The sequence below is a fragment of the Labrus bergylta genome, chromosome 3, assembly GCF_963930695.1.
Source record: "Labrus bergylta chromosome 3, fLabBer1.1, whole genome shotgun sequence".
In the NCBI taxonomy this organism is placed as follows: domain Eukaryota; kingdom Metazoa; phylum Chordata; class Actinopteri; order Labriformes; family Labridae; genus Labrus; species Labrus bergylta.
In genome coordinates this window covers 18,877,712-18,900,079 of record NC_089197.1, presented here as the reverse complement: position 1 = coordinate 18,900,079, position 22,368 = coordinate 18,877,712, and the positions used below count along the sequence as shown (strand labels likewise).

The 22,368-nt window shown below is 40.9% G+C and overlaps 1 protein-coding gene across 2 annotated transcripts in view; it reads right to left on the bottom strand.

The window, feature by feature from the left end:
* ankrd11 (ankyrin repeat domain 11) overlaps nucleotides 1–22,368 on the bottom strand; it is a 109,842-nt gene that overhangs the window by 36,990 nt on the left and 50,484 nt on the right. The gene's annotated exons all lie outside the window — the stretch shown is intronic.

Below are 22,368 nucleotides of genomic sequence, written 5' to 3'. Positions count from 1 at the left end.
GGGGAACAATAGAATGCACAATGGAAATGAGACATTTAATGATAAAAGTCAAAGGTCCTGGTTTCATTTTGCATCCACATTTATGCCAATATTGAAATAATCCCTCACACTCTTCCTCACGGAGGCAGTTATATAATATGTTTAACTATAATTTATTTAATATCCAGTGATGGCACTTTAAATCTTTTTGAAATCAAAAAAGATATTCAGCCATCCTAAGAAGACAACCTAATTTAAAGAAAACAACTTTTCACATTACAATAACCCAACTTGTCTTATGACAATCACTTTAACAAATAATAACCAAGATTGTAGGATTGCTTACCTTAATATTTACTCTCTCTGAATAACAGAACAGAAATGGGGAAAGCAGATATTCATACTTTCTAAATGAAGAACAAACCTAGACACAGATTCTTTTAAAAAATATAAGAAAAAAGTGGGAATATACCAAGTCTTGTAAATACAGTTAAATATGGGTTATGCTAGGAGTTGATTAGTTCTAAATTTGAACAGATGAACCACTTCCTATGGCAGTAAACTCAGAAACTTCCCAGGGCCAGGGTCTGCTTCAGACTTGTGGTAACAGATTTTGTTTCTTATGAAGACACCAAAAGTAATGGCGAAGACCCCTCTGTAATATCAATGTTCTTTTACACATTCTGCAGCACTGCTAAGAGGTATTACACAAGGCCCAGTAGGTGGGACAGACAGCTGACTTGGCATGTACATAGACATAGGAAGAGAACCAACAGCAGAGACCAGCAGGACACAGACAGCCAAACAGGCAACCTGATCCCTACAATGCCAGAGAAACGCAGGCAGAGCCAGAACAGAACAAACACACACAGCTTCAATTGCAGCAATTCTAAATGGAGCCTCACTGGCGAGGCAGAGGAATCATTCCTCAGACACACACACAACATGCGCACGTGGGTGCAGCGTAGCTGGGGACCAAACAGAATGTTAATGCTGTCCTGGTGCAGAGGGGTGGAGGGAGGCAGGATCCCAGATGAATTATAAATCACTGGGCAGGGTCGGATGGAGGGATGGAGGGAGGGAAGGATGGAGGGATGAAAGGCCTGCCACTGCAGAGCACAGCCAGCTGAGAGCTGGGGCGGTGCCTGCTTACAGAGGGGGCAGAGAACTGATTTGCTGGGGTGAGGGCATGTTGATTATCTTCATTAGAATGTACACATGTGAATAATATTCACATGAATATACGTTTTATGACATATTTACCTATTTGCATGTGATTGAGGAACTGAAAGATATTTGGATGCCACATTAAACTCTTTGGCAGGCTCAGAAATTGTGCTACTTAAGATCAGGTTCCCAACAATCAGCTAAGGTGACCATAGAGGTGATTGAGACCTATGGATTCAATATTGCCATGATATTCAACATCATATTGTCGCCATAACTTCATTTAACTACAGTTTGATCAATTTCAGTGCAATAGGGATGTGTATTGTTTTTTTTTTGATTTTGGCATATGATAATGAGCATGGATGGTAGTATTATGTTCCAATTATAACTGCCTCGTTTGGCCACCATCCACATTCGAATATAAAGACTCCATCACTACAAACAAGCATTTGAGATAACAACGGCTTACCCTGTTATAATAATGCAGCAGCAAAGGTTGTGTAATTTTATACCAAAACAGCAGATTAAAAGAATGAAAGCCTAAAGAAATTGTGACATCATGAAATCACAGCCGTTCCAGGGTTGTTCCTGGCTCAGAATGGGCCTTTGGGGGGCGACTAGACGCGCTGTAGTAAACATCTGACCTGCTTATTACAGTATAGTCTGTGAGTCTGTATTACCTTATTTGACAGTGATCTGTGCGTTTCCTGTTATTTCTGACCATTTTATAAATAATATTATCATTATGCTTAAGTTACTGAAACCCCAATTAAATCTGGTAAAGATTTTTTTTTTTTTATTGCAACAGTGAAACAGGGGAGGAGAAGGATTTTGAGGGAGAGGGGTGTAATGAGATTGAGAGAGGGGAGGTCACATCCTGCCAGTGCATTTCACCCTCTTCCTATGATGGCTGCTATTTTCCTTTGACTTGCTACAAAATAATAAAATGTGTTTTCGTTTAACATACACAAGTACATTTATTTGAGTTAAGGTATTAAGTCAAATAATCCCAGATTTAAGTCACATAATTTGGACCATTTTATCAGATCAGGAAATTGAGAAATAATAAAAATACATTTGCTGGCTATAACGCAGCGCTGTTTGACAGTCTGTGTGGAGATGTTCACAGACTACAGCTGGCTGATGTTACGATAGCTGATGTTAAGTTATTGATTGTTGATAAAAGCAGACACAGTGGAAGTGAACGGAGAAAAGTTGAACGTGTTTTCCCGTTACATACGGATAGCGAATCAACCGTGTTCCGTACCATTGTAACCGCTGGCCCAGGAACGTTACTTTTGATTTGAAGAATAACAGTCAACAATTTAGGCTACTCTTGAACCATTCTGATGCAAAAGTAAATTTCAACTTTTATTGAATTAATTGAGCTCGTTAGAAAAAATATTTTTTATTTTTCTTATATTCATGTGCTCATGTTTATTCACCATGCTGCTAATTGTAAGAGTCTCCTTAATCTGATATTAATATGAGGCTGTGATAGAGCTGGAATCTCTCCTTCTTTCTTCTCTGTGAGAAACTCTTGATCCTTAGATCTTTACTTTAGGAGCTCTCTTAAGGGCTAAAATGCTTTGTGAATATCTTTTATCTTTACCAGGATCTAGTCTTTAAATTTAAGTGGAAATTTAGCTGCAGCGTGTTCCAGCTCCAGCTATCTGTCACTGTGGCTGAAACTTTTCTCCCTTCTGTTTTCGTCATGCCCTGCTGTCACTCTCGACTCTTCCAGTGATTTTTTTTCCTTTGAATGCTGATCTAAGTTCGGCTTAAATCGGGATCTGATGGTTTGGCTTCTGATGGCCCGAGTGGGCCAGCTGAACGTACAATCAGCTGGCCCGGACTCCGTCAAACATTCATCCGGGCCAGCAGGATCATGGTAGAAGTGGCCAATAAACTGGTATCAATACTGACAACCGACAGGTTTAAACTCATGTCTTGCTTGTCTTAAGTCGAAAATGATTAATTGAAGCAGCGTTGGTGAAAATCTCTGCTAATTGAAGTTACACTAAACCACAACTAATCTCATAATAAACACATTCTATTTCAGACAAATCCTTCAAAATAAAAGCCAACTGTAATGATGCTGTATGAATTATTCTATTATGAAAGAGCCATATCAGCAAATGTAGTGTTTTCAGCAGCATCTTAACACAACTGCACAGAAAAGAAGTAAACTTAAAGCTACACAGAGTCACACATTCTCTGGTCTCATGCACAGAAATTAGTTCAGCATTGCATGAAACAAGCTTGAGACATTTCAATATGATAGGTGTAGCTCTGTTTCTGCAATGTGTATGCATTCAACATGCCTTATATGCCATGAATTTCATAAATGACCTTGCCTTGGCCAAACTAACCCTAGCCATGCGCTTGTTGAAGCAAATGAAACAACAGCATTAATAAGTTTAACAGGTAGGAAGACAACCTAACGTTTGACCATACAGGGTCCGTTGCAGGCGAGTCACTTCAACAGAAACACTCCAATTTGTGGTTTGAGCATATGTGGCTCCAGAGTCAGACACATTTATAAGGAACCAATGAATTCTCACAAAATAAATGGTCATCATAATCAGTTCCTAAAAATATTGTGATGATTTGCCAGACAAAAACTGTAACTGTTATCTTGAGTCTGCAATCGAAAGTGAGTATTGCAGCTACTATTGTGTTTGGTATAACCCTAGTTATTAACCATGAAGCATTCATGGTATCATCCTGAAATATACTCAGTAAAAAGAAACATAACTAGAGGGACACGTGCTTGTTATGACATCTCAGTGTCTTGAGGTCTAATGGTGAAAAACGCTTGATGCTATGATTCTATTGCGATATAAAGTGTTGTCATGAACCAGCAGTTGGTAATAGAAGTTAGAAGTGGAAGGTAAACATACAACAACAATGCTTCAAACTACAAGATAACCAGTCCATGCTTCTTAAATCAAGCAACAAGCTTCATGCTGAATTAGCATCTGTGTCTCTCTTGTGTGTCAAAATGTGTATGTGTGTGTGTGGGTGCGTACTGGCTCTCCATCTTAGTCCAGAATGGAAACTGCAATAATTGGAAGACGCACTACCCCGAGGGGATTGTTCTTCCGTTGTTCACAAGCTATCACTTCTTAGCATTTAAGCCTGCACACAGATGTGCATAAGCACAAACACACACGCACACAAACTTCCAGACAACAGTTATCAACATATGTATGCAATTTAGCCAATTAAAGCTCTAACCCATAACTTAATGCTGCCCTACCGCAGAGGAAACACAGACTGTTTCATGTGAAAGGAGAGAAGACCGGAAAAGAGAGGCTTCGATATAATAATAAGTTAAAAAAAAAAGAGTGATTCATATAATACAAAATGCATTGGTTGTCACTATTTGGGCCGTTTAACCTTCCAATTCACACTTTTCACAAGGCCTTTACTCGATACAAAAAGTTGGTGATGGCATACTTGGACTTTAGGCTGGTTTGTCTTTCCACAAACATATGTGACAGTACAGCTTTAATAGCCTTTATATTTCATGCATATTCATGAACATTTATAGATACAATACCCTTGTTCAAACTTGCACAAAACTCCTGAAAAAAAACTCCCAAAGTAACCACATTTTTCACTCAGACTTCCTGCGAGCCTCCTAGTATTTTTTCCGCATGAAGTCCAAGTGAGCTGAGGCTGCAGCAGGATATAATCAGGAAAATTCACCCAAAGCTCGTGGGAGGGAGTTGTGGTATTTATTCCCTGCGATTGGTGCACAACCATTGACTGTATGCACACGCAATCTCAATGCAAGTAATTTAACTGCAGCAGTATGTTTTGTTTTCGCAATTAGGTTCTTCTCTGCTCTTTTTTTGTCATTGTGATTCTGTCAAACTACATATTAGAGCTGTTGAGGTGAAGGAATCCCCCCTGCGATGACAGAGGGTGGCTCAATAGTGCTGTATGTGGTATTATTGCAACAACCCTTTATCATAAATGTGCTTGTGATACAGGGGTCTGCAACTGGCCTGCCAGCAATAATAACTGGCCCACAAAATTATTTTTGATTGTGAATTTACTGTATTATTTTCTTAACAACAAAACCACGACAATCAGTGACAGACACTCTCGCCACAGAACAGTGTGCAAGCAGCGCTGCAGACAGTAGACAGCACCTGCGGTTTAAGCAAAGCACCGTCACGGCAGCAGCAGTTATCACCAGAATCACCAACACAGTCACAGTGTTGTCCATAAGAAAATCATAACATAAATAAAAGTTGATCTTGTGCACCAGATACTATTTGCGAGGACAGACATCAAATTGGACGTGTTTCCTCGTTTCACAGGGATCTTTTTTGGCACAGATTTTACAAACTGCATTATCTAAATTAGTTGGTTCTTCTTTTTCATTTGGCTGAAAGCCGACATGTTCTCAAAGGGGCAAAGTTACATTCGGTTTAGGTACCAGTGCAGTTGCCGTTGTTTACGTATGAACATGAGGTGTGGTGAGGTGACTTGACGTGTGGTTGTGACGGTTGCCCCCAACTCCACATTGGCCTGCTAGTGTTGTGGTACCAGCGACAGCCCTACTACACATAGCATTGACATGTAGGCAAACATTCTTATTATATTTTATAATATTCTCCAGCTGTAAGGTGCATGAGTGAACAACCAGATGAGTAGGATTTCAGGGGCAGTCCTCCTTATATTCTGTAGACATTTCCCGGAGTGCATATGTGAAAAAAGCTAAAGATGTCAACACTATGCAGTGTTTCCCGCAGGAAATTTGCTGGTTATGGTTGTACCTGAGCTTATCGCAAAAAAATAAATAAAATTCCACAACAAATAAGTAAGCATACACTGTACATTAACACAAGTAACATGTACACACAATAATAAACTCAATTGATAATAATAACAATACTTCAGTTATATAAACCTGAACTCTTATTTTGAGTGCTTTTAAAAATGTGAGTACAACTGACTTTAATAAGAGACATCATTTCAATAACAGTGTTTGTTACCAAACCAATAGCGGAGCTAGAGGGCTTTGCAAATACTCATAGAACACAAGTAACATCGAGTTTGTTTGTCTAAGTTTGCAGCTACAGACTACAGCAAGTTGTTAAGTTACTGACGATAAACATCTGATTGTTGTCAGCCGTAACCACCAGTTGATACATGTATAAGACTCAGACACGCTGAGATGAAACGTGTCACATTAATGACAGTACAGCACAAAATAAACCAAACACACACCGCATCCAAATTGCAATCAAAGGGCACTGAGTGAGTGAAGCTTGTAAAGCATAACAAATGATGCATTACATATCAGCAATAAACAATGCTAAGAATTCTAATATGGGTTAAAAAAATAATAAACATTCAACTTAACTTGTGAAATGCATTAAAAGCATGATAAATAGGTCATGAATAATGTTATGAAAAGGTTAAAAGAGTGTTGTTAAAAATAAATAAACAAATTAGTGCTGCAACAATGAATCAATAAAATCGATAAAAATCGATTAATAAAAGTATTGGCAACGAATTTCATTATCAATTTGTTGCGTCGTGCTATTAATGCATCACTCCCTTTGTCGCAGACTGTGGTGACGTGCATGCTGAACTGTTTACATGCCGACAGCACAACGTGGCGGAGCTAGAGCGTGAGAGAGCGGAGCTGGTATTTCGGATATTAAACATAGAGCGGAGAGAGCGGTTCAACCAAAATCTTCTAAAGTGTGGGAGCACTTCACAATGCATAAAAACACGAGTTAGTTGCAAGCTTTGCAATAGTGATATGGCTTGGCACGGGAGCACCACAGTGATGATGCGGCGCCTGAAAAGTAAACATGTCGGAGTCATCGCTGACTAGGAAGGGAGCTCGACAGCAGGGTAGGTCACTACAAAATCCCATGTTTGTTCCGTTTTAAAGTAAGAAAATGTAATGTTAGTCTCTCCGGTTGCTCGGCTGGTGCTTTTGTTTACTTTTTATCCAGCTTGACAAGCATGAAAAGTTCATTAAAGTAACGTTAGCGTTAGCTGGTTAATGGCAGCGGTAGAGCAAACTTTCTACTTTGCCAATGCCAAACAAGCTTAGACTAAAGAAAATGTTTTATTATTATGCCTTTTAGGCCCACTTTCAATACGTTGTCAGATATATTCTTAGCTTTTTCCCCATATTATTTTCTGTTGACGTAGGAATATATTTGTGTAGGTGTGTGTTTTAAAGTTTATTTTAGATTAATGTTTTTTTTTTAAAGCACTTGGTCAGCTTGCTGTAAATAAATAAACAATTCATAACTAAAACAACAAGGCATATTGATGAGATGTACATTGTGCTGTTTTACATACTAATACTATCTGTCATTGCAGTAAACATCATGTACACCACAGCAAGCATCCGTCTTGACAGATAGCAACCTCAACATGCTCACCCCCGGCCTGAGGCCTCTGACGATGGTTGAAAATGAAGCTACAACTTCACCACAATGATCCCCACCTTGAACCCTGGCTACACTCTTCCCTCAAGAACCCATTTAACAAAGCTCATAGAGACGTCCAAGCAGTAACCTGTTGTTTTTGCACTTTTGTTTGCACTGTCAATGAACTAATGTTCTGTTTTTGAATAAACGTAGGGAAATTCAAAATGTTTTTTTTTTTTTTTTTTTAATCCGATTCATCGATTAATCTGGTAAATAATTAACCAATTAATAGATTATTAAAATAATCGTTAGTTGCAGCCCTAAAACAAATAGATCAGCCATACACGAGTCTTGCTGATGAATGCTGCATCACAAAAGGACTATGGATACTATGGAAATCCCAGCTGAGATGCATCTTTAGCCCTCCGAAGGCATCATGCTAATGTCATACTACCAGTTCCATTGTCTCACCACAGCTTCCTGTGCAACATAGAAAGCAGTACAGTAGACATCATAACAGGCGTTAGAGCTATTCTGCTGCAGCTATGATACCAAATGTAACCCGCAATTCACACATACTCCGTGCGCGCCGCGGTCCGTCAGCGCCACGGACGGCTCGCGCCCATTCACACTGGATCTATTTCTGCAACGTTAGCGCAGCGGAGCGCACCCATGACACATCACAGGAGAACTACAAGATCCCGCGGGAATAAAGAGAAAAACATGCAAACAACATGTTGCTTTGTCTTTCTGAAGATGCATTGTTGTTAATTTGGTTCCTGTTTTGACGTAATGTTGATAAAGTGATGAAAAATACGATCGCAAGTCTGTATATTGTGTTTTATTTTGAACTTGACCAGATGCTCTGTGCGTTTCCTTGTCTGACTTCCTGTCTGTCATATTCTGTCCAGCTTGAAGCAAACTTGCAGAGTACTCTGGCGAAAATAGACTCGCTGCGTATTTGAAACGGAGCAGAGCGCAGTGCCGTCGGTGGCTCACGCCGGAGACGGACCGCAGCGCGCCCTGTGTGAACACAATGATTGACTAGAGTGGAGGCTAAGTACAACGTAGTGCTGACGGACCGCGGCGCGCACAGATTATGTGTGAATTGGGCTTTAGTCTATAGGGACATGCAGTGCTTCACACAAGCTTCAGACACTGTCAGAACAAGTTAAAGAGCTTCAAAGCAACATCTTTTCTACTGGTAGAATAGAAAATGTCACGGATTCCTCTGGCTTGAGACATTGTTACACACAGTATTTGTTCATTCTGGGATGTCATTTCCTCCTGAGCATTTGGTAATATCAGCTGGGGTATAAAAATCATCATGTATTTTTATCACAGATCAGATCGTTTTTTTTTTTTTGTGGATTGACCAAAACAAAAAAAATACATTTATAATATGTCTTTTTTATTTTTGTTTTTCATTCCTTATATGCCTCAAACTGTGCATTTTAACATCATTAATGTAAATCAGAATGCTTCTCCTTGAATCTTAATAATGCATCACCTCCCCTTTTTTCACTATAGGTTATACTCATTGGTACAATTCCCATAACAATAATAGAAGCAGTTAGATTAACCTGAACTCCCTCGTCATTTAGAAAGTCTCTTTAACATCTAAGTACAACAGACTGTAATACAAAAACTTTTTTTTGTTTTCTTTTTAAAAACAGTATTTGTAACATCAACTTTCACAAGATATAAATGGTTTGGTGAATATCAAGTTTGCTGTTATCTACAAATGTCTTTTTGTAACCTTTATTTCTCGTATGATCTTTTACATGGTTGAACACGTTATACATTTAGCATAATGTGTGTGGGTCTGTGCTCTTGCTGTACTTCAGTGCGCGAGTCGGAAAAAAAAACAAATACTGTGCGTGCGTTCAGGAACATTAGTTTTAGTTTTTGGAGCAAACACACCGATCTGTAACAAAGTTTGGCTTAGTTTACAGCAACAGACGAAAGCAGGCTGTAACATCACTAATGTGAATCTACTGACTGTTGTTACACACAGCAACCAGCTGTTACCAGCATGACAGTAGACAAAGTGAGACTGAACCGAGAAGGGACAAAACACTGCTTTCCTTCCTCTGTTACTTTCAAACGCTGCTTCCGTGAACATACACAATGAAATATCAAAGCTTTAGGACCCCTTTCTGTATCAAAGTCGGTGAAAAATGTACAGAACTATATTTTAAAATACTGTGATGTATTTTCCTATTTGCCGAACAGACCATGGATCAAGCATGATCTATTTCATCACTCAAAACAGTCCAGTAACACTGAAGAGTGTTGCCAACAGATGAGTTTAACCATTCAATTCCCCTTTCTCTTGACTAAAAACATTTTCATTGCTACAATGGTATGTTAACTCTTAAGTGATAGGTCTATGTTTTATTCTGTGAATATTGGCACTTTTTCCAAGCATGCACCAGCAACTTCAATGAAAGCTATAGGACAATTGTTGGCTTATTATTTCGTTACTCAAACCTTGCACTTAAAGAATTTTCAAACACCTGAACAACAATCTGCCTCCCTAATAAGGATCACAACTCTGCTTGATGGGAATGTTTTGAGTTTGTAAATTCAATGGTGGGTAAAGCAGCTTAGTCATCCCAGCAAAAGCATCTGAGCAACAACAGCACACGCATGTTTTGTGGAAAATGAAGGGAGGTAAATAAATTAACTATGATGGAGAGGTAATTAAAGCAAAGAAATTGCATGCAAACCAAAGTAAGGAAGAGAGCTGGGGTTTGAACAGGGAAATAAGAGCACGCAAAATAAAATTAAGGACAGAGCTGGTTCATAAATAGTGCTATAAATATATATATATTTAAAAAAAAATGTTTTTCAGAGGGAGCTCTCGTGCAGACTAAACCAGTCAGAGACATTTTGGTGCACTGGAATGGCTGCCAAACCGACTCCTGATCTTCCATACTCTCTCAGACGTTCCCTACCCCCACACAGCACAGCTGGAATTTCCTCTTGATGGCCCTGTGCTGACGCCCACTCTCTTTTTTGGAAAACTTACTTTGAAGATGAGCATAAGAGATAAATATAAAATAGTAATGCTTGACATGATGGGGCCCTCTGCATGTATCTGAAAAAACTAACAATGCTGGCATATTTTTCCATAGACAACCATGCCAGTGACAGACTTCTACTGGTCTTACACACAAACAAAAGTAGAAATGCATACATGTAACTGAAGGGGATGGCAAGCAAACTCGGGCTGCTCTTTACTGCCTTTCACTGTATCTCACAAACTTCAAAAGTCAATCTTAGCTTGGACTGCAGCAACATCAGAGGTTGTTGAAGAAGAGACTCTTCTTAAGGCCTCATTCTGTTCTCACTAAAAGAAGAGTGGCCGCAAAAAAGCTCAATGTGGTGAGGCAGTTCAGAGGACAAGAGGCGCATTGAGGCAGGGGAAAAGGGATAGGTGATACAGGCGTGTGAATGTACAGCCCCAAAACCAAGCCTCCTCAGGTTTCCCTCACAAAGCTTCCTTTTTGCCATGGCACACCCAACCCCCCCTCCTCATCTTGCACACAGATGCAAGTCTCTCATCAGCTTCTTGCTCTATTGTGCTTGCCTGGTCATTTAAATGTGCTCTCAGCATGCCCTTTTATCTCATGGCATAATGTTGCATGTAACGGTTGGCTACCATTATACACTCCTAACTGTCAACCCTATGCGTATGTGATGTAATATCGGAGTGTTTTCAGGAAGCACTGAAGGGGGGATGGGATTGCAGGGCATTGTGTTTTTCCTCAGCACCTCCTTCTGTTTTTGTTCGGTTGAGTGACTCATCAAAAAAAAAAAAAAAAAACCCTCTCTGCACCCTTTCCTCCGCTTCCGAGGTCTTGCCAATATGAAAGCAGCCCTGGAGAGAGGAGGACAAAAGCTCACACGTGAGACACTACGGGCCTTTTGGGATCTGGGTCAGAATAGTGAGCTGGGGTCTCATTTATAAATGAGTGCGTAGAATCCATACTAAAAATGTACGTGCACCAAAAACCCAGAAATTGCGTGCGCACAAAATGATTCAGATTTATAAAACCGTTCGTACGCACACCTGCACGCAATGTTCCCTTTATAAATCACGATCCACCTGGAAATGTGCGCACGTAGATTAGTCCCATGTTCCGCCCTCTACATGCCCACATTCAACCATAAACGGTCAATGCAAAGCAGCTTGTGAACAAAAATGCATACAAATGAGAGGGCAGATGACAGGTTTCCAGCGCTGGATCGCAGCGAAACCCGGAAGTTTAGACGAAGAAACAAAACTTTCTGACCAGAAACGGAGGAGTTTGTGAATGAAGTGAAGGATAAAATGGACATATTGGTAGTTTACTGCAGCAGCAGGATCACAAACTTAAGAGAAATTAGAGAATGACACCACGTTGCTGCTGCATTCACACTGTCCTATGTGCCAAAACATACGCCGTTCACCATTACGCACGAGAATATCTGCAATGTTTACGGGACCCACACTGACTTCTTCATATTGTCAGAGAGATCACTTCAGTCAGCACTCTCCCTCACTGTTTGATATTATTAATCAAAAGATTGCTCAACGAACAAAAACGTTTGATTGTTGGCCCTTTTTTTCGTGGGAAACTCTGTCTGCTCTGTGACTAATTATGAGGATATATAGACCTAATGATCGTGTCAGAGATGCCCCGACTTGTCCACACTTGAATTATTTACAGAATAAATACGTGCAGCTTATGAAGATGTGCTGAGTACGGAGGAGGTGAAATGTGTGAAGCCACCGCCGTGTCTCTGTGCGTCTTAACGCAGGCATCTTTATTAAAACTAAAGATCACACTTGATGATAAATGCACGTTATTAAAAGATATGAATGAAAACTGGTGGCTCTATGGTCTTTGTGTTGGTCTAATGTTTAACTCTACATCAGTGATTACATTAGTGTACAAGTCCGGTCCTCTGAGGTCTGTCCGAGATAATGAAGGCGAGACGGCGCTGATGCAATATGTATGTGGCGGACTTTTTTTAATTATTTTTTTATTTGTTTATATTATCATAATTAAAGCGACTTATTGGAAACGGCTCACTTATATATATATATATATATATATAGCTTAAATAAAACCATCGGTTTGAATGATTATGATGACGTGGATCTGTAAAGTTTGATATTTAGTGAAATAAATTGTGGAAGAGACATCAATATACATTCTGCAGGCTTCAATTCACCACTTCGCCGTCTGTGTTGCCAATTTCCCATGCCTCCAAAATGAACGTACGCCTGGGTCAGAGTTTGCTTACCGGTGTGTACATTTTACCGTCAGGTTTGTTTTTATAGATCACAAACTTTGCGTGGGAAAAGGCGAACGCCAGCTTCAGACCCCGTTTTGTGCGTACGCAACGGTTATGAATGAGACCCCTGGTCCTGAAGTCTGGCTATTGCTAGTAGATGCCTTGGACAGACCCCAGCCACTTGCAGTTTACCACTCGCAGAGACTGTTCTGCTAGCTTCAAATTAAAAATTGAAAAAATGAAGTCTAATTCGCAAAAAAAAAAAAAAAAAAAACTATACCATATCTATTAGCACACGTGTCAAGAGGCCACGTTTGGGGGCTTCAGTGTCAGAGCTGAGAAGCAGAAGGGCTTCATTCATATGCAGATACTCTGCCATGTGTGGAAGAAGCACAGATGAAGAAGAAAGGGGTTCCCTCACACTACATACAACATAGCAAAACAATCCGTCACAAAGACAAAACACACACCCTTTTCAGACTGCTTTTTTTTTTTTTTTTTTTTTTTTTCCCCAAGTGCCATAACTAGCTCAGCCATCATCACCTCTTTGTATATTCATATTGATTCAGAGACAACAAAATATTGGTGTCCCAGTCTGTGAATACACATTGCATTTCGGTGTTGTGGAAGCATGGCACAGCGGGAACTCAACATAGACACACAGTCAGTCAGACATGCACACAGCGCTGCACTCCCCTGCTGGCTCCGCTGAAACGGTCTCCCCCCCCTTACTACCTCTGAGGACGCTACAGAAGGGGGGAACGCTCATCCTCCCATTACACCTCTGCAACATTCAGATTGAAGGCGAAACTTTGTAGGGGCGTAAATATCACAGCTTGAAACAGCAGCCTGAATAGGGCTACAAACTCACATAAATAGCTAACTGCTCTACAGGTTGCCTGCTGGGGGACTAGTAAAAGCAGGCACCACCAACAGATGTTGCAGTGGCCTGGATTTGACCCGATTGGATTGTCAATATTGTCACGCTATGGGGCTAGGAATTAAAAACAGCCAACATATGTGATAATAATTTAAAATAGCCTCTCTTGACTGTGTATTGTGGTATAAATAATGTAACTAGAAATATTTTATGTGCAAAAACCTGGCCGATAACATGAAGCAAAATAGAAAAGTAAAGATGAGAAAATGTTCATGTGTCACCTTGACGGTAAATTTATGGCCAAAAATACGGAAATAGGCCTTAGAATTTTATTTCTGACGTAATACTAAATCTGCTTGCCGAAGCTGATGGATTGGGAATCTAGGTCAGAGTAAATGCAGTGTACAGAGAAGAAGAGAGGCAAGCATGTCTGTTTCTTACATTGCATTTTGGTGAAGATTTTCCCTTTTCAGAACAGAAGCTGCTCATTCTGAAAGTCTTTATTTTCAAACAGTACAGTGCTTGTAAATGCTATGCCCAGTACAAAAACAAAAAACAGAATTAACATGCATACCATTCTAAAATTAAACAGGAGAAGAAAAACTAAAACTATTTTTAACACAATATGGTCTCTTGCCAGCACACTCAAAAAGTTAGACACACACTGTTATTCACGTGGCCCTGAACCTTTGGAAGAGCCCGAATAGGTAGCCTGACATGCACCTCTAAAATTTACTACGCTTGAAATGACGCAACTGTAAGCCCTGTGATTGGAATGCCAGATAGCATCATATTTTCTGCTTTTTCCGGTATCACGGCCATTTTTTTAATTCTGCAGAAGCAATATCGCTATAAGCCGTAATAATCAGCTGCTGCACAACTGTGATATAATACGCTCGGCATCGATCGCCATGGTTTCTTGTAGACAAACAAGCAGTGAATGTAGCAGAACAGACACCTGGCAATTAAACAGGAATAGAAATCGGACTGTCAACTATTGTTGTGAGTATTGCAGAACTACGCAGACACACCAATGCACAAGTATTTAGTGCTCACAACAGCGTAGGCCACTACGGCATTCCATGCCGAAGTATAAACCAGGCTTTACACAACATTGAACGTGAGACGGCTCAAGATAGAGCAACTGAGCAGGGATCCAGCTTTTGAAGCATAAAGGAGTGAGTCATGATGACCTACATAGGCTATGGGGAGAGAGTGAGAGAGAAACAGAAGGGGGTGGGGGGTTGGTAGAGATTCCTTCCGCATATCAAAGTGTTTACTTGGCTCTGCATGTGCCTTCTCACTGGGAGGGAGGGAAGGGAAAAAGGAAAGCAAGAGGGGGGCAGATAACGTTAGGATGGAAAAGAAAATGAGAGGACAGGAAAGAGGGATTTAAATGTTATAATGGCTGTCACTGTTGCTACCTCCCTTGATCTCTGCACTTTATTGCACATGGCAAGCTTAGCCAAGAAATATCCTCAAACCTACCCTTAAAGGCAAACGTACTGATACCTGGACTAGCACAGACATACAAGGTGAAAACAGTAAAACAGCAAACACCCATTCGAATGCGAAGCTGCAAGCACTGCAGTAGAGTAAACGGATACAGTGATTTCAATGCATGGTGAGGCAGTGCAGTGTCTCCATAATATCTCTGCTAAAATCCACTTTAATACCAAGGAGACAAGCAATATTCCTTGCTGATCAATAAGCACTGCAGAGAGATCCAGTTCTCTTTGAAGCCAAGCCGTGGATCTGGTTTCCTAATCACCTCCACCACTGCACCCTGTTCCTCCTCCTCTTGTGTCCCTCCCACAGATTTTCCAATACAATGAAGCAGTTTTCACACTACATGTGGGTCTGAGCTGGGTCTGTCTGCTTGGAGGAAGAAAATGGGGTAGCTGCTTCAGAGAGAAGCATCGAAGGAGTGCAAAGGAGAACAAGGAGAAGTGGTACTAGAGAGGAAAACGATCATTGAAGAAATGGGATAACACAAACGGCTATCATATAAACTCTGTTGCTGCATCATTTGCAGTTGAAATAGTCTTCAGATCAGGGGGCATGGGATATTAACAGTGTAGTATGGTCAGGCCCCTAGCTTTACGCTGGTTGTGACGAATGAGATTCACTGCATAACACCTTACATGGGAATTAAAGCAGTACCACATGAAGAAAGAATATCTTTTCAAAGACATTGTTACAGTTAGTACTGGCTAAAACTGAATACCAGAGTACTCTTAGTTATTGTATGTTTGGCTTTAGTTTGTTTTGACAAACTACTGTTACTACTTTAAAAAAATCCTCAAATCTGTAATTAAGAGAGAGATAGACCTCCTCTCCCTCTCTTCCACTTTCTCTCTCTCTGTTTTTTTGCTGCATCACCATTACATTCAGCCATGGGAGCTCTGCCAAAGAGCTGTAAACTGCCATCTACAAGAGGATGGCTGCAACCAAAACTGCTAACTACGCTCTGTGTTATACATTCCTGTCCACAAGCTTTCTCTCACACAAACATGCACAATTTTGGACCATCTTATGACGTGTTCCTATAATGAAACCTGGACTTGTAAACTACAAAATTAAGAAATGACAGTATGAATTAGAGAGATTGTGATGGGTAATGATAAGAAAGCTAGCTTGTAGTTGCTGGGGACCTCATAGCACAGAGGTAGGGAATTGGGCAAGAGGAGTAAGTTAGTGAGTATGAAGGGTGTGATGGTTATATTCACATTTGTTTCAGGTGGTGTTGAGGAGGTGAATGAAGGGAAGGTGAGGTTAGGGAGGAGAGGGAGGACAGGCAGGCAGCTGGGGAGGGGGGGGGGGTGTACGGAGGAGGGGAGACGCACTAAAAGGACTGGTGAATTATTGATGAGAACCAGCAGGCTGGCCCTCAGTCCTAATGCACAGACACACACTAAAGGTGCACACAGGCATTCACAGAGAGGATAGATATTGTTACACATTACATCAGCCTGTGCCTCCTCCCCTCTGCCTCAGCCACCACCCACAACTTCAGCCCCAATTTAGCCTGTCTGTCCTCCTGCCTCTTTCCCTAAACCTGTCTCTGGTCCTATGTCACGACATCCCTGCTACATCTTTTACCTTCCCCCTCCTTCATCACATGCACACTGTCTACTAATAAATCCTGCTGGATAATGAGAGATGCAGTTAGCTTTATCTTGCTTTTGTCATTGATTTGCTTCTGTCACAATTCAAAATTATAAAAATCCAAAAATTGTGTTGCAGGCTGGGGTACACAATTTCAGAACCTGATAACCACAAGATCTGAGTTCATGTAGAGGCTAGGGAGACTCTACATGAACAACGCTCCAACAATGCTATTTTCTGGCCAAGCACTGCACATGCTGGTGGACACATCTATTTCTCACAAACACAAAGGGGGGACTGAACCAATCCGACTGCCATGCCTACTCTGAGCTGTGTGTGTATGTGTGAGAACAGAGAGAGAGAGAGCGAGAGAGATTGTTGACGTCATGTGGCCTGCAGGAAATGTTGTGTCTGAGACAAAAGAGCAGGGCGAAGCACAGGGCTGAGGGCAGATAAATAAGGCATGGAGAAATTAGGGAATAATAAGGAAATATAAAGGTTAAAAAGATGGTATGTAGTGTTCAGACTGCTCTTGGCATCATAAAAAAGAACCAGCTTATATTTTGATAGCATGCTGTTGTTCAAGTACTTAACCAGATCCTATAAGAGCCTTTGCAATCAGCTCAGATATCCAAGAGATCCCTCCAACCCAGAGATAAATAAGACAGACACATACATCCATATTGATGCATAAAATTACAAAATATACTACCCATCTCCAGACAAGTACAATATGTCACATAAAGCATATTTGTCAAGTCTAGAAAAAGAGGAGAGAAAGAAGTAGAAGAATGGAAAAACAAGCACATAGTCAGTAAACAATCTTAAAAGACCTGTGTGTACAATTATTGAACACTGAAGGTGTTCACAAAATATTAGTCGATAAACTGTTCAGACAAAACTTATGGATCTAGTTTTAGGTTGGTTAAATATCATCCCCCTCAGAATTACTAGTCAGTTAAACAAACTATTAATATTTTCACAGTTGGCCCTCTGTGCCGGTCAAATTTGGCTGAAGCCATAGACTGTATATCTCTAATTAGCAAGCCTTCTCTCGCCACTCTACCTGGATGTAACCAAGCACAGTGTACGGATAGCATCTTGCAGGCATAGTGCAGTTTGTTAGTATTTTGATCTAGAAAATTGGGATTAAAATGACTGTAGGCTGTGTCAGGGTAAACTAGCATATCAACCCCCTGTAATTATATGTAATTGCATCACAAGTTTGTGAAATAAAATCTACTTAATAAAAGGAAGTGAAAATTGACAAAATCATTTCTGAAAAAGGACTTGTATTATCATTTGTATCCAGTAACCTATTATCTTAATACAAAGATAAGCCACTAGAAATGAAACATCAGTTTTTTTTACGATTTCCCAGCACAGACAGAAGGGCTTTACTCTATGCAAACATTTGCTGATGATACTAGTGCACCTGCATACATTTTTGGTTTTCATATGGCTATATGCATGCAGAGCACTGCATGCTGAACTGAGCAGAGCAAAGCTGACCTGCATACTGAGCTGCCTAGCTCTTCCTCAACATTATTGTTGTTGCCTGTAGAGCTCTGGTCTGCCCCTCCCCCATACCTCTCTCTCTCTCTCTCTCTCTCTTTCCCCTCCCCCTGACTGCGGCAGGCAGGCAAGCAGGGCAGATGGTATCCTAGCAAGCAGAATGACCCTGGTGTTCCTGCCCCTTGTTTTGATCCTGCAGTCCCGATTGTCCAGGCCTAATCCTACACTAGCCAGAGCTGCTGGACCACTGCCAGCACTCTTATTAAGCACACAAAGGCTTTTCATTACAGCCAGGGTGCTAGCTAACTCATCAGCCTACACACACTACCTCTGTGCCATCACTCGGCTGCTTTTCTTCATTCGATTCCTCTCCAGTTTCCCACTTGTACTGCACACCAACTTGGTATTTACTCGGAAATATTCCACAATGAGCCCATCACCTCCTCTTCCATCCCTTCAGTTTGGTCTGCTTCAATGCAGCTTAACATTTTACTCTCCTCTCCTTTCTTTTCTAGTTTGTTTACAACTCATTTTTAATAACACTGTAATAATACAATCCAACTGTAGACAAAATATACTTCTAGGAGAGCATTAACACAGTACCTATGAAAGATAAAACACTTCATCCATTGGAAATGTAGATTTGAATAGCATTAGATATTGAATGTGGTCAGATCATATAGCTTTCAGCACAGAGTGTCAAGCGACAAATGATACGACAAAGCAGAATAATAACAGTGATGAGAAGGGAGGGTAGACACTTTATGGAATTTATCACACAATCAAAATGCGTGACTGGGACCAACTTGATACTGTATATGATTGAGGAAGGTAATTACTGTTCTGCATGACTACATTAATTCTTAGCAGGGATTTACTACAGGATATGTCAAATAACTACAACCATTCTTGCTCTCTCTAAAGAGCTACACAACTAAGATCCTCCTTTTTCTGGTAATAATCCAGTTTATTTCATGTCCACTGCCACTTAAGGCAAAGGCATATCAAAAGATGCAATGAAGAGAATGAGAGAAGAGAAAGAGTAAGCAAGCAAGGTAATGAGGGTATGCTTTATATTTCTGACCTGAAAACATTCCACTTGCTTTTATTGAGATTTCTTACTCCACCAACAACAACGGTTTGTTTTCTTGTCGAAACCATTTTAAACTACAAAACATTTGTTTTAATAGCAGAGAAAAAAATGAAATGAAATGACAACAATTGATTCCCTGTGACCAGCACAGTGAGAAGCCTGCAGCTTGTTAAGGTGCTGTGCGTGTTTTTCTCAAGGCTTAGCCATGCACTCTGAAACACTCGCTCATTCTTGCTCCTCCTCCCCTCGCTCCTCTCCATCTCTCTGAGCTAAAATCAAAGATTATAACTGTGAATTCTACTCCATGTTGCCTAGCAACCTACACAAGAAAGCCTCACTACATTATATCACATGAGGGACATGTGCATGCCCATGCACAACCACCCACACATAATAATATGGGGTTTATGCTTCCCCGAGGCCAAATCCAGAATAACTGTTATGAAAATAGAAGCTATATATGAAGTGCTTCAATTTTTCAAAACACGTTATGGCAAGGTTAAAAAAAGAACCTGCTCATTCTGAAAGTCTTTGTTTTTAAACTGTACTCCAGCTATTATAAATGTATTGTAGTTAAAAGGCCAACCTGTTAAACTCTTAGAAAACCTTGTTTTTATTTGGCTTGGATCCCTGTTGGGTTTAAGCCTGTTGCTAGGTAAAGACAAACTAGAATGACAATGAAGTTAAAAACAGGAACCTGAACGGGGGAAACAACAGAAAGGAAGGCAGACACTCGTACAGTTGAAGACAGGTCATAAAGAGGGTCACTTTTACTATTTTACAGCTGTCATGTTTACCAACACAAAAGGTTCAGTGCATAGTCCAGCTAGCCGTTGCCCAGCTCAACCAGATGTCATCTACTTTAAGGTCCTCTCAACCTGAAACACACTGCTCGTTTAAAAATTAACATGGTAGTTGCTGGGACTTTTTTCGAATCACGCTGTTGGCTGAACTTACTACGGGGATTCTCTAAAGACACTCGGATTATCAGCCTGAACAGGTTGAGTCAATGCAGATGATGTAAGACAGATCCTACCAGACAAGCCAACCTTCTGTACTTAAGAATCCATCAAGCCTAGTGATCAATAGGAATAGGCCCTGGCTTTGTGCCGCAGCTGCCGCATTGCAATAAAAGCCTCGCTGGGCCGGACCTGGCAAAATCGTTGGATTACCAGAAAACCCTGCCCTGTTCTTCTTCCACTCTGACACACAAAATAAGTGTTAACTTGTAGTCACATGCTGCAGACTGTGTTATTGTACACTGTGATTCTTTTGTATTAGCAGAGGAAAAGTGTGAGGTAGAGGTTTGTATGCATGTGCATGCACATATCTTGCTGCAGAACATTTCCTCTTATTGCATCTCATTGCAGACACTCACATACCGACACTTATCTCTTGCTAGACACCTGAGAGGATTACATATTAGGGCTGTTCAACAAAGGTAGCCTCCCTGTTGGATGTGTCTGGAACTGTCAAATTATGTCTTCCCTTCTCTTCCTCCTTTTTGAAGGTGTCAAAAATATATAACTGTGCAATCTTTTTAACTGTGATTCTGCAAAGAAGAATAGAGAGCAGATAGTCAGAACATTATAATCTATTGACATGTAAAGTGAGTGTTGCTTCTGAGCCTTGCAGTTCTTCCTTTACCCATGTTTGCCTCTCCCCTCTTCTCTGGCCTGTGACATCATCACCACTCCAAAGAGGCACTCTATATTTAGCTGCTCACACCCCTGCTGGGTCTCACTACTCTGTCAATGCCTCGGCCGAGCTCGATCTCCCTCCCTCTCTCTCTGCCTCAGATGGCTCGCTTCTCCCTGTATGCTGGGGAGGTTGGATCCTTTTTAAGAGACAGAAATAAGGGGAAGGGAACAGAGCTGGAGAAAAATTACTAGAAGACAGAAAGGAGATAAAGAGGATGATTCTCATTGAAAAAGATGAAGGGGAGGGTTTAGAGGAACAAGCAAAAGGGTGTGAATAGCTGTGCTGTAAATCAGCCTCTCCATAAAGTCTCCTTGTGAGAACAGCTCACATGTTGCCTCGTTACGCCACACTTTTACAATGTGAGCTGGCATGCTCACACACTTCAAAAAAAACATTTTTAAAAATTAAGCCCTGCAGAGCTCTGCAATACCACCCTGCACTCTTCCAGTGCTCAACTGCACATTATAAAAGACTGTGTGGATGGGGGAGGGTGCAGTGTGTCTGTGACTGGCATTTCAAACATCCTCCCTGCACAAAATAACATCCTGGGAAGATAATCTGCGAGCGTGTGACAATTTATTCAGGCTCACGTTTCTGCAGAGTGTGAAAGCCACTGAGCGGTAGAGGGGAAGTGCAGGAGACCGATGAGTGCATGCTGGTTACTTCTGCCTAGAGACACCCAGCTCAAAGCTTCAACCACACATAGAGAAAAGGACACATTGCCTCATCTCATTAGCTCTTTCATTTCCACCACCTTACTTAATAGCTAGTGCACCTTAATTTTTCTACCCAGTGTTTTTTGCTATCTACATCACTGCCTACTCCGAAAGCCACACATCCCCCTTGCTGCTGTTTGGGCTGCACAGTAATACTCGAGGGAGGCTGGCACAGAGTGGAATTAGCTCAAGTGTGATGCAGAAGAGGAGGGTTTATGGTGTTTTGGACGAGTGAGCAGGAATGTACCAATTTATGGCCCTCTTTCTACAGGTTTTGTCGGCTTACTATGGTCTGCAGGAGCCTGGAGGGTGTATGCAAGTCATCAGGGTCACCATCAACTGCACTGGGCCAGGCTAGCTGTGAGCTATATAATATTTCTGATTCAGTTTCAGAACTCAGCTTCCATGCACCACAGACATAACCGATTTAATACACAGATTTTGGTGTGAGCTGGTTTGCCACAAAAATACAATTTCAAAATGCCATGTCCTTTCCTTAAATGG